Source organism: Schistocerca cancellata, chromosome 6, assembly GCF_023864275.1.
Source record: "Schistocerca cancellata isolate TAMUIC-IGC-003103 chromosome 6, iqSchCanc2.1, whole genome shotgun sequence".
In the NCBI taxonomy this organism is placed as follows: domain Eukaryota; kingdom Metazoa; phylum Arthropoda; class Insecta; order Orthoptera; family Acrididae; genus Schistocerca; species Schistocerca cancellata.
The window spans coordinates 512115215-512127652 of NC_064631.1; the positions used below are offsets into that span (position 1 = coordinate 512115215).

Below are 12438 nucleotides of genomic sequence, written 5' to 3' on the forward strand. Positions count from 1 at the left end.
GGAGAGGAACTTCCCGGTTATTCCTTGAGAAAGGGTAAACTTTGTAGTGAAGTTAGGATATCAGCCGAGCCCAAAATTTATTTGCCTGTTGATCTCGTGCCATCTATAATTTTTTATTTTCACAGTTCCTTATTAGATAGGCACCTGGGCGTCTATAAAACCCTTGCAAAGGTCCGTACTCATCTTACATTGCCATCCTTGTATTGGGATATTCGCCGATTGGTTCGGGAGTGAGTGTGAGTCTTGCAAAATGGCGAAGCCCAATCCCAACTCACGTAAAGGCTTATTGCATTCCGAACGGGAACGAAGCGCTGTGGACAAAGTACTTATTGATTATGTGGGTCCATAGCCTCGAACAAGAGATGGGAGCCATTATATATTAGTTGTTGTTGATGCCTTTTCTCTTTTTATGTGGCTTTTGGCAAGTAGAGGGATTACCTCGCTAAGTATTCGTCATTTAACTCAAATATTTTCTGGGTTCGGTCCGCCACGGCGCTTGTCAGTCACCATGCCCCCACCTTTGTGTCACGAGAATTTAAGCAGTAATGCCATTAAGCACACTGCGACCGCCGCGCTTAACCTGAACCTTCCCTTTCTGAGAGGATTAATCGTAATCTTAAGGCAGCCTTAATTATGTATGATGCTAAGAATCAGACTAAATGGGACACTTCCAAACGTTGGATTAATGCTGCCTTCAGTTCAGCTGATCATGAGGCTTCTGAAGTAATTCCTGCTGCTTTGATGTTTTCTTATTCCCTTAATTCTCCTCTGCCTAATTTGTGGAGTATAAACGATCTGTCGCCTGAGCGGATTACCCCTTGTCTGATTAAAGAAAACTGGTATATAACTACGTAAAACATCGACCCGGTCCTTCGCCGTCATGAGAAACGGTGTAATCAGGAAAGGTGTTTTCTTTTTCGGCCGAGTTGGGGATAAGATTTTTTTTCGGAATTTTAGAATGGGTGTTTGTTGGACCCTGTGCAGTTGTTAAGATCGTAAGTCCCTTCAATCTGCTAGTGCCCAACCCCGTGACGGGGAAAACCTTGAAGGTACATGTGAGCCAAATAAAAAACTAGCTAAGAAATTCGTTTCGCTCCTTCTATTGTCATTTTAAAAAAAGGGGTCAGGGGTTTTGGCTTGAGTGGGGGAGGTTGGCAATGCTTTGGGCAATGGCAGGCGGTACGGATCGGCACGGCGTCTTTTCCGAGTCGTCGTTCAATCTTCTTCGCCGGGACTGGATAGAAGGCAAAACGTTTGGTTCGCCTAGGCCGTGCACATCTGGTTGTTCAACTCCGTGCACTGATTTCTCGCTCCGCAAGCTGTTTGAGCAGATGTTCGTGTTTATATTCACTGAGTCGTCATCCACGCCCTTGTTATTTGACTCTATGTGATTCTAGGCCGAATTTGTGGCTCTGCCTGCTCTGTGTGTTCTTGAAGTGACTTGTGTTAATTTGCTAGCCAGGGTTCTCTCTAAAAATTTACCATCGTTAATGTTGTTATGGCAACTGGTGTTACTATGTAATGTGTCCAGCTTTCACACACAATTACATCAGGGGTCTAGGAATTATCTACTCTCTTAAAATTTTACGTTTGTTTTTAAACTGTTTTATGCGAGTGAGCATTATTATTATTATTATTATTATCATCCAGCACTTTAAGTTTTGTGTGTTATGATCTCCAGCAATTGTTACCACGTTAGCGAGTTGTTATTTATATTCCCTCCTAGAAGAATTTACAGCACCCTTTTAATAGTTCTCTTATACACCTTACATTTTCAACGAAGCTTATTTCCTTTAATGTTATTATTCTGTTTAATACATGTTGTAACCGAGTCATAAATTTTATTTTAAATTATTTGGTCTAAGCCCTTTGGGCAAACCGTAAAGGAGAACTGTTAAGCATTGTTAACTAGTTAATATTGACCTTTTGGGGGTCTGCCCAAATGTCTTGGTTTTGACCTCGATTGCAGAAATTTATCTAGAGCTCAGTTTTAATTGTTTGCCGATTTATTTAATTTTTTTAATTTAAATTTTTTTAAAGGTCAATATCGTTAACATCTTATTTTCTTGCTTCTTATTTAAGGCCATTAAAAAGGTAACAGTGTTATTCACTGTTTTCAACGCTTTTCAGGTGTGTAAACTTAACATGGCAAATTAACTTGGAATTTTCCTACCTGTTTTTCTTAAGGGGAACCTGTTGTTACTTTGAAAAATAAATGTTTGTTGTCAAAAGGACAAATGACGTTAAAAGGGTCTAGTCATTCCATGCCATTTCCCTGATGCTGGTATCTCCCGATCAGTTCCTTCAAAAGGGCCTCTGCCGCTTTTCCTCCAAATTCATTGTGAAATGGATCTATTATTCGGTCCATAATCTCAATGTTGACGAGTGATTAGAGTCAAGTTTGCTTTTAAAAGTGGAAACTCTCTTAACGTTAACTAGAAATGTTCCTTGTCGACGCAAGAATTCTGCAAAGGAAACGTTTCAAGAAAATCTGTTCGAATTTTATTTTTAGTTTTATTTTCTTTTTTTCCAGTCGCACATGCATCAGTTTACTGCTTGCTCTTCCGCCTGTCTGCACAAACCTGTAGTTTACGTTTCAACAGAATGTCACGCCTATGCCGTTGCCTGTCCATGTGTGGCCAGCCTGTTGTGTTGAATCGATACTCGTGGTAAACAAAGCGACAGCGTAAAAAAAGTGCGAGGTTGTTACACGTCATACACCTTCCAAAATGAGCTGGGGTCAGAACGCATTGCTCAGTGCATGCCATCGAGGGTGCAGGACAGAGGATGGGGGAGGTATGAGAGTGCCAGATAGTCAACAAATACTACTACATCCGCTATTCTAAATGTAGCTTTGCAGTGGTTTACATTATCATTCAAAATACTTGTGTGTGTGTGTGGGGGGGGGGGGTTGTGTGTGTGTGTGTGTGTGTGTGTGTGTGTGTGTGTGTGTGTGTGTGTGTGTGTGTGTATTTCTCAACTATCTTTTCTAAACAGTCGCAAAGAAAAAATGAGACACGATAATCAAACAAGAGAGAAATTGCACATTTCATAGATAAGCAGCAACTCTAGTATTTACACTCAGAGATGGAATTTTATTACGTTGTGGGGAGAGAAGTACAACCAAACTGGACTAGTAAGCCAGCCCTGATCAAGAGAAGTAGTGCTTGTACGGAAAAATGAAAAAGCATGTCCTAGTTTAAAGTAAGAGACTAATTTAGAGCAGAGATAAGCGAACGTGCACTCTTGTGCTCAGATAGCTTGCTCTGTTTAACTGTGTCTGTACTGATATTATATCCTTGATTTGATCTAGTTACTCTGCTGTATTTTGTCTAACTTATAGTTGGTCTTTATGAACCCCATCATGTCAGGGCTGTTTATTCAATTTTTGTTTGTGAATACAACTTGGTTTTACAATTTATTGTTATTTTTAATAGATTTTGACCTCATCTGTATTTATTTCAAGCAAGGGCGCTGATGAACTCGTTGTTTAGCGCCCCAGACCACTAATAATAATAATAATAATAATAATAATAATAATAATAATAATAATAATAATCACAGCTTGCTCTTTTACTTATGTCCGCTTAAATTTGCGCTTCTCGTAATCAAGCTGTAACACAATACAAATTTAAGTGTTTGCGAGAACTTTAGATTCATACACATTCAACAGGCTGTGACTGGATGTTAATTTACAGCCGTACATTATCTCTTACAAAGGAGTTACAGATTCAGGATTATCAACAGTGCAGTTATTAACGGTACAAGAGTTAAGTTCTTGATATAGCAGAGAGCTACGCAACTGTGCAGAGCAAAGAAATAACGATCAGTTAAATTACAACATGTAGGAAAATCCAAGCCTTGAGAATATGCATACATACATATGCATACGTAGATATCTTCATCATATTCGCCAACCTTAACGTAACACAGCGTTCGCATTTTCAGTTCTTCGGCAGCAGCGTGCACAAATACTGTTGAATACAGACCATTAAGTGTAATTTTATGCGCATGAACATATGTAACAAGGAGGTTTTAATCAATGGTGAATTCCATACTGTAGGAATATCCATATAGTCCGCACAGTGTATTTCGCATATCGCCAACGTCAAATGAGAAATATTATGTGAATGTCGTAAAACGCTGTTCTTTAAATGTTGCATAAGGTGGAAAGTTTAATATCAAACATTTTGACTCGTTTTTATGCATTTATTCATTAGTAAGCCCAATGTTGAGTATGTGTTGCTGTTACGAATGCAAATTAAAATATCAAAGGAGGAAAAGAAAAAAGCTTACGAGCAAACTTTACGCCGTACTCAAGTCAGATGATCTGGGAGCCAACGTATTTTGATAAGAAGATCATGATCCTGACATATGACCACTCTCTTCATAGATATACCTATTCAGTGACGAAGTCCAAGGAAATACCTGCAGCATTCGTTAAATTCACCAGATTCCCCCGAAAGTATACGTACAATCATTGTGCAAAATTATGCGTTAAACCGTATAGGAGGACTTAGCATATGCTGTACGAAAAGTACTGGAAATACAGAATTATTTTTGTGCCCTAACGGTAGGACTGTATTTAAAATTTCTGCATTCTGAGAAGCAACCTTCGTTTGTCTCCATTTGATAGTTTCGCTCAAAGATCTCACAGTATGTTACAACCCTGGCTACGCTGCGACTGCGGTAAACTAAGTGCACGTCGCGTTGCATCTTCTGAACGGCAAAACTTACAAGTCACTGTAACACATTTAAAACAGCAAACTACTTGTATGGACGCCGAAATTCCTCGCTTTGGTATAAACAGAAATAGCAAGTAACGGTCCAAATCGCGATTTATTTTCGTTCTCCAGTTTCGCTTAAAATAATCATAATCACAGAAAGATTTTAGAAGCCGGTACTCGGAGCCGCTGCGTAATAACCGCCACTAACCTGAACAGCTCACCTCCGGTAGAATGAAAATAAATTGCGATTTCTACAGTTAGAAGTACAATCGCTGAAGTTCCAATATGATGATGAACATGTTTTGTATAAAAACCAAGAGCTTATTTCCATAGTGGGTGTCTTTAACGTCGTGTAAGCCCAGTTTGTTTTTTAAAACTGTGTTGTGAAATCGTGAATACCGAGCGCAGTTCTACGGTACAACGCAACTCATTCGGAAGCGGTTGAAAATAAGATAGTTAAATAAAATCGTATATGAAGCTCACATTCACTCACCATATTACGGAAACTTTGAATCTGCAAAGCGGTTGCCATCTCTTATCTTCTCGCTGGATCCTGAAACAGGAAGGAGAAGTGTTTCACAATGAATTTTAACAATGCTGTACTGTTCAATTTTAAGTCACCTCTATGTCAGTCACTTCTTGCATTGGCGACCTTGCCCAAGTACACTCCATTTAGTTTATAATGAAGACAATGAGTAAGCAGAACAATCATCATGTATTAACTAAGCAGGTATCACACATAATGGTCCTCTACTAATGGCGGAAATGAACAGGCAAATTTAAGAATGATGTGAATGAATTATCCACAGTATTAGATATTATGTATACACCAAGCCGTGGAAAGCACTTTTCACTGCAAGGTGACATTTCTCCCCTTTTTAGACAGGGTTTGTGCTTACTTTAACATCTAATAAAGTATCTACACCACAGCAGGTTCATGAATGCACAGGCATACTGCATACACTAGTTCTACGACAAAGCTACGATGCTTGCTTGCCGGCACCGGAAATAAATTTAATGCGCGTTTTGTATTACCTTCCACACACGATGTTCCTAAAAATGGTTAACAGAATACTCCACGTGGCACAATGCACACGATGCTTGATGAGCTCCATGTACGCACACATTCGATAAGTAAAACAAGACAAATTTCAACAACGACTTTCTGCCCGAATTCTGTCTGCGTACTTGAATGTCAGCAGGCACTCCAACTCGTGTAGGCTGCATCTAGCGAGCGGGCGCAGTTAAGATACAAGAAAGCGCATTCCGGAGGAGAGTACTTCACATCCTCATCCGACCACCCAGCTTTTGGTATTGCATTGTTTTCTTAAATCGATTATGGCAAATGGTGGGACCGTAAGTTTGAAAATAGCACAGCCGATTTCCTTCTCCATCTTTCTCCTATCCATGTTTGTGATCTTCTCTAATGATCTTGTAAACAACATGACAATGTTATTTAGTCATCACTTCTTTATCATTTAGTATTCAGCAGAATATCTGTCCACACCAAACAGGACAATCTCCTCTTCCACAACATCTAGGGATGAGATTCCATGGTACCAGTAAAGGTGTGAATTATGAGCAAACGAGCAGGTGGATACAGCAGACAAGAACGCCAATATGATAGCTAAGAGAGAAAGGTAAAGCTGTCCTAAATATGAAGGTTGGTTCTGACACAACAATTCTTCGTTAAGCATTCATCTGTTGGATGTGATACGGCTTCTCTTTCTCCGACTTATGCAACCAGTTATAGGGTGAGCTACAATTTAACCTAGATTCCGAACCACGGTAGATCTTGGCTTTCTTCATATAAACAAAACATTTCCAGAAGCGATAAGCGACAGAAAATCGTTGGTCTGACTGAAGATTTAACCTTGGACCTTTGTATGTGTAGTCTGACACTTGTTCATTTAGCCAAAACACCCCACATGATATCTAAAGTGGTAAAATGTTGATTTCCACCAAATACCGACACACTGCTGTTGAGAAGCAGGATCGTACGCATCTACTTCTACATGGTTACTCTAAAGCTCACACTTTAGTGTTTCACAGATGTTCCGTAGAACCAATTTGAAAGTATTTATCGACCGGTCAAGTTTGGAATAGTACGTGGGGAAAACGGACACCTAAATGTGATCATTGGTAAGGGGAGTAACTGTAAGTGCGAGAGAACTAGTTGCGGTCGTTGGGATCGGCCACCGAACCGTAGTGTACCTCCTTGCAGGCACTAAGGTGGAGTCCTGTCGCGTCAACTCATCTCCAGGTAGGGTGCTAACTCTATGCTACATTTTGAAAGAGTGCAACCAGCTGGTACCAGGGGTAGCATTCGATTCCTTCGGCAGAGGAACTGCCCTCAGTGATACGCGAAAAGTTTCAAAGTGGCATACAACTAATAAATTTTGCGTTCTTCCCAAGATTTATACGAACAGTTGAGGAGTACGTAAAACTTATCTTGATCGTTAATCTAGTTTTGGTGAATATAGCTTTCTTAGTTGAAGACCTTTCCCGTTTAACAGAACTTTTTGTACTTTTTTTGTATTTTCTCTTGTACATATCTCAAATTTTGTTTCATTTCTGTTCCAGTTTCATTTCAACTTATTACAAGGGTACAAGTTTTTTTCAGGAATGATATCAGGCTATGTTACGCCAAGCAGTTTCCCATTTAATGTTGTCTACTTTGAAGCCGATACTACTAATGACACTGCTTTAATGATATGGACTTGATACGTCAATATGTAGCAAATACATGGTGTGAGGAGCCTTAAACGTCGCGAAAAAGAAAGAAATAAAGCCAGGATAAATTTGTGTAATAATTTACTACGTCAAGATCACCTATTGCTATAAAACTCACATTATAGGTTTCTGCAGTTCCTGCCATCTTCAGGTATATTAATTAATCCACAAACAGCTTCGTCACGATATCTAAAAACTTAAGTTATATCTATTCTGGACATTACGAAGTGATACAAAAGGTGTCAAAGAATTGGACGTTATGTCGTCACACGGTGAAATCTTTTAGCGCGTCTTCCGTATTAGAGTGTAGATTCGGTAAGAGTTTGGAACTTGCAAGCAGATACAGAGAGTAAAATAAAAATTTTCAAAAGAAAACAGTGTGGTGTACCGTCTATGTTACGTTCCTGGGATGTGCTTTCGATTAAGTCAGAAATCAGCCGAAATGTGGAAAACTTAGTACTAGTGCAGACTTGTCACGAAAGCCATTTGCTCCAGCTACATGTGTAGGAAACGCAAGCGAGGGTAATAAATGCGAGCGCAGCGCCGTAAGTTGAAAAGGCGGGCGAGGGGTGGCTATCACGCAACGGGATCTGGGGCCACCGCCGGGAAGTGGGCGGCCCGTGGGAAGGCGAGCAAGTGCGCCGCCGACGATACGGGAGGAGCCAGGCGAGGCGAGGCGAGGCGAGCAGGCCGCGCACAGATCAATCGCCGTGTGCGCCCTGTGTGGCCGGCACACGGCTCTGAGGCCCCCTCCCTACACGGCATGCGTCTCTAATACTCCGCGACGATTCCGCCAGTAGTCATCTTTACACTTCTTACAGTAAACAGAAAAACTACAGAAAAAATTCAGGTTCCGTAAATGCAAGAGACGCTACAAGTAAAGCAACCAGCGAAAATAAAAAATACGCTGCGATGACCTGTAATGGGACAATCTCAAGAAAAACTAACTGACGTTAGCATCTGTTTAAAGATGTAAAAACACAATCAGATGTAAACTACTACATAAAATCAGAAAAAGTACACTACTTGGTACGGCGGTATAAGAAATGAAGTGTCAAAACTGCGACTTGAAATATACTGGACTGACTAGCAGAACTTTTGCATCCCGATTTAAGCAATATACACATTCAAATAACAAAACTGGCTTTTGCACACATTTATTAACCACCAAACATGTGGTCGGAAATATTCAAGCCTGGACGTGTTATATTAAGTTGCCAAGATCCATCAGCTTAACTTCTTGGCACACTTAGGAATTTATTGTCATAGGGATCATGGAACAGTGCTCGAAGGCTATAGTCAATTCTTTTACAGCTCTTACTTTGATATTTTTTCAAGACTTGCTCACACACGGGTGACAGGAGGGGGCCGGTGGCTGGCAGCGCCCTGTGGACTGCGGCGTCTGCCGCGGACTGCACGGAAATCAAAGAGGACGCGTGACCGCCGTTTGTGCGAAATGAGCTTCCCGAACACCGCAAGGCGGCACCCGCGTTACGGCGCGAACGAAGAAAAGTAGAACTAAACTGTTAATAATATATAAAAAAGAAAATTTGGGTGACTGTATACGCCTAAACTAGCTTTGGACCTTGGGATTATTGTAATAACAATAAGTTAAGATGCGTAGTTGTAACTTTTTTACTTTTATTTTATTTTTTATTATGTTTATAACTGTAAAACCTAAATGAATAATCCGCTCAATTGTTGACGTAAACTCATTTGTTTTCCGAACGACTGCTTATCGTTATACCTTCAGCTCTTCTTTTGTTGGTTTGTGTCTCTGTAAAGCAACATGGGACTGTGGGTCCTCCTTGATGCAAACACTTTTTGTTTCTAACTCTCCAAACTAGTTTCGTGGAAATACCGCCATTTTAGATGATTTATTTATTCTAGAACTCAACATCGTCACACTACATAACGAAAAACGCTATTATTTGTTCTACTGTTTGGTTCCAGAACCATGTGAGAATAGTCTTATAATACCTTTTTATTTCATAGTCGTTCTGTGTATCTACGCCAAAAAATCCACAACAAACATAGAAATATCCAATGACTACAAAGTATGTTTGTTGGGGTTTTCCGCAAAGAACCTTGCGATGGCTATAGAGTGAAAACGTACTATAAGATTATTCGCATATATATCTGGAACCAAACGGTACAACATAATATAATAATTTTTTCTCAATGTAAGGTAACGATGTTAATTATCCCGAATTAACATAAAAACACGCACATACGATAGTGGTATTTCGCCGAAACTAGTTTGAGGAATCAAAAACAAGAAGCGCTTGCACCAAGGCGGACCCACAGTCCCTCCTTATACTGAAAAGTATATTATTCAGTATACTAGACAGTATGACACGCGACACCTCTTTCTCTGATAGTAATTACAATAATATGAAGATGTTAATATCATATATCTGCAGCACTTACATACAGAGACGTGTACAGAAAACCTTACGACAAGGTGTCTGTCACAAAATATAAACCATTACTATTCCATATGCTGTAACTAGCCGTCCACACCAAGGTGACACAAAAGAAACGAGACTGCTCACGCGATGCCACGTCACTCCTTGTGGACGGTTTGACACAAGCATGACAACATTTCCTATCTTGCGCCAAACCTTTCGTCTCACAGAACGTCTTCGACTAGACTTTCCGGTCATACCGATGTCTCTGGAGTCCTGCAGATGGTACAGAACTGCTGCCACACGTCGTTTGGCCTCCACTGTTGAAGTAGTGAAAAGGCAATGTAGAATCGGCGCAGTAAGATGAATCGACGTAGAGACGCAACGGACGGTAGGAAAGGGGCTATCGCGTTAATGACCTCATCGCGAATAAAGGTGCCAGATTTGTTGGTGCAGCAACGTGCGTTGTCCAACGTGTCTATGACATACCACTCACAGCCGTGCTACCCGGGGTAAAAACACTGATAGTAAAAAGAACATAACAGACAGGGTCCGGACCAGTCGGCCAGTGTCACGCGCTGCCAATGACAGTCGGCTTCAAATTCGACAGGAATTGCTGCCGTCACTGAATTCATATCCATCTCAACCAGTTTCAGAGCCAACATTATGTTGGGAACAGCACGCAGTGGGCTCATGGAGCTCGTTACGTCGCAAATGGTCATCGCTCACAAAGGCACATAAAGCTCCACGTTTATAATGGTCCAAAACAACACAGAAATCGGATAGCAGGTGACTAGGGGTGTGTAATGTAGTCCGAATAGTGGCCCTGGGAAGGTAAAAAGGGCGAAGACGGCATGCAGAAATAGTTCTGTAGGAGCAACGACGCAGATGTGTGTGATTTGACATGCGACCTGCTAATCAAACTAATCAAAACGTCTCATTTTTTCCTTTTGAGAGGGACACATCTGCCCTTTATTTTCTGCTATACCGTTTACTTCCGTCAATGCTTGCCTGGATTGCTTAAATAGCTTTACTGGTTTCAGCTGATTAGTCATTATCAATAGCCTGTAAATACTTCCTAGCCCATGGCATGCTCGAAGGACACATTTTCAAGAGATTCCTACTACTGAACATTGCTAATAACACGACAAATATGAACAAGTTTATGGTTTGGCTTCTGCGGACAAACACATATCTATAATAACAATGCACATCCATGTCACGACAAACAGATCCTCAGTATTCCGGGAAGTCTCCTTTCTATTCTGTTAAGATACTATTCGCAGCAACCATAAATACTCATAGATGTACTCAACTACTTTGAGCATACGCGTCATCCTCCGTTCCTCGCAGGTAACGCCTTTTGTCAAATCGCCTCTCCTCTAAAACAAGGTCAGGTGCGATCTATATCTTTCAACTCAGTCAATCCAATCGCCAAAAAGAACTTCTTGATGCCGATTATCTATCAATTGAGCCCGCGTGGTTGAGTATATCCATGTCCGCAAACAGTATTTAACGGAACAGAAACGAGACTGCCCGGTATGCCTCTATTTGTCGTGACATGGATGAGCAGTGTTAATATAGACATGTGTTTGTCCGGCGGCAGAAGCCAAAACGTAACCTTGTTCATATTTTCCGTGTTATTAACAATGTCTTGTAGTAGGAACCTCTTGGAAATATTTAGAGGATTTAAATTACAGTAAAATTTTTCACAATGATTTGCGCTACAAACAAATAATACATCTTTAAATAATTTTAAAATGTTCTACTACGCGAAACCCGCAAATATCTAGATCCCATCCCCTTTAGGAAGCTAGCTGCACAAGCTGAAAATACATAAGCTCTCAACTTCGTGGACTGTGCGCAGATGGCTAATGGCAAAGAGATAAGGGATACTTACGAGTCGCTTACTCTTTCAAAAGCCTAGAAGCAGCTGCAATGTTCAATAAAAGTAGCGCTCCAATGGTGCCTACTTTGTTCTGTGGGGAGTCTTTGCAATCGTTTGGGTGAAGACTCTGAAAGCTAACGCGAATACATCGCATGCTGGAATCTTACATCTTGAACTTGATTAGAGTTCTTACGTCTGCACACGTTATTACTAGCAACATCTGCCGCGCGGAGTGGCTTCGCGGTTAGAGGCGCCAGGTCACGGACTGCGCGGCCCTCCCGCCGGTGGTTCGAGTCCTTGCTCGGCAGTGGGTGTGTGTTTTGTTCTTAGCGTAAGTCACTTTAAGTTAGTTTAAGTAGTGTGTAAACCTAGGGAGCGATTACCTCAGCCGCTTGGTGTGTGTGTGTGTGTGTGTGTGTGTGTTTGAGGTTTTCGGGCGCTAAACAGCGTGGTCATCAGCGCCCAAACGCATAGAAACAGGAACACATGCAGTGAAGGGACGAAGATGGACACCGAACAAGGACACAGACCTGACGCAGTTACAAATCCTCACATACAGAGGCAAAACAAGAGGAGAAGAAACGCACTACAAGAGCAAAGGAAACACAAGGAAAAGAGAACAGAAATCGAAGTGAAACAAGTAGATAATCGTGACTGGCGGACCTCTTACCTAAAGCCTGGG

At 41.0% G+C, this 12438-nt stretch overlaps 1 protein-coding gene across 5 annotated transcripts in view; it reads right to left on the bottom strand.

The window, feature by feature from the left end:
- The window catches only part of LOC126190951 (myocyte-specific enhancer factor 2), an 898544-nt gene that overhangs the window by 648951 nt on the left and 237155 nt on the right, over positions 1-12438 (bottom strand). For all 5 annotated transcript variants that reach the window (XM_049931604.1, XM_049931612.1, XM_049931603.1 and 2 more), the window contains one exon: positions 5221-5280. The gene's annotated coding sequence lies outside the window, so the exon portion shown is untranslated. The remainder of the gene's footprint in view (positions 1-5220; positions 5281-12438) is intronic.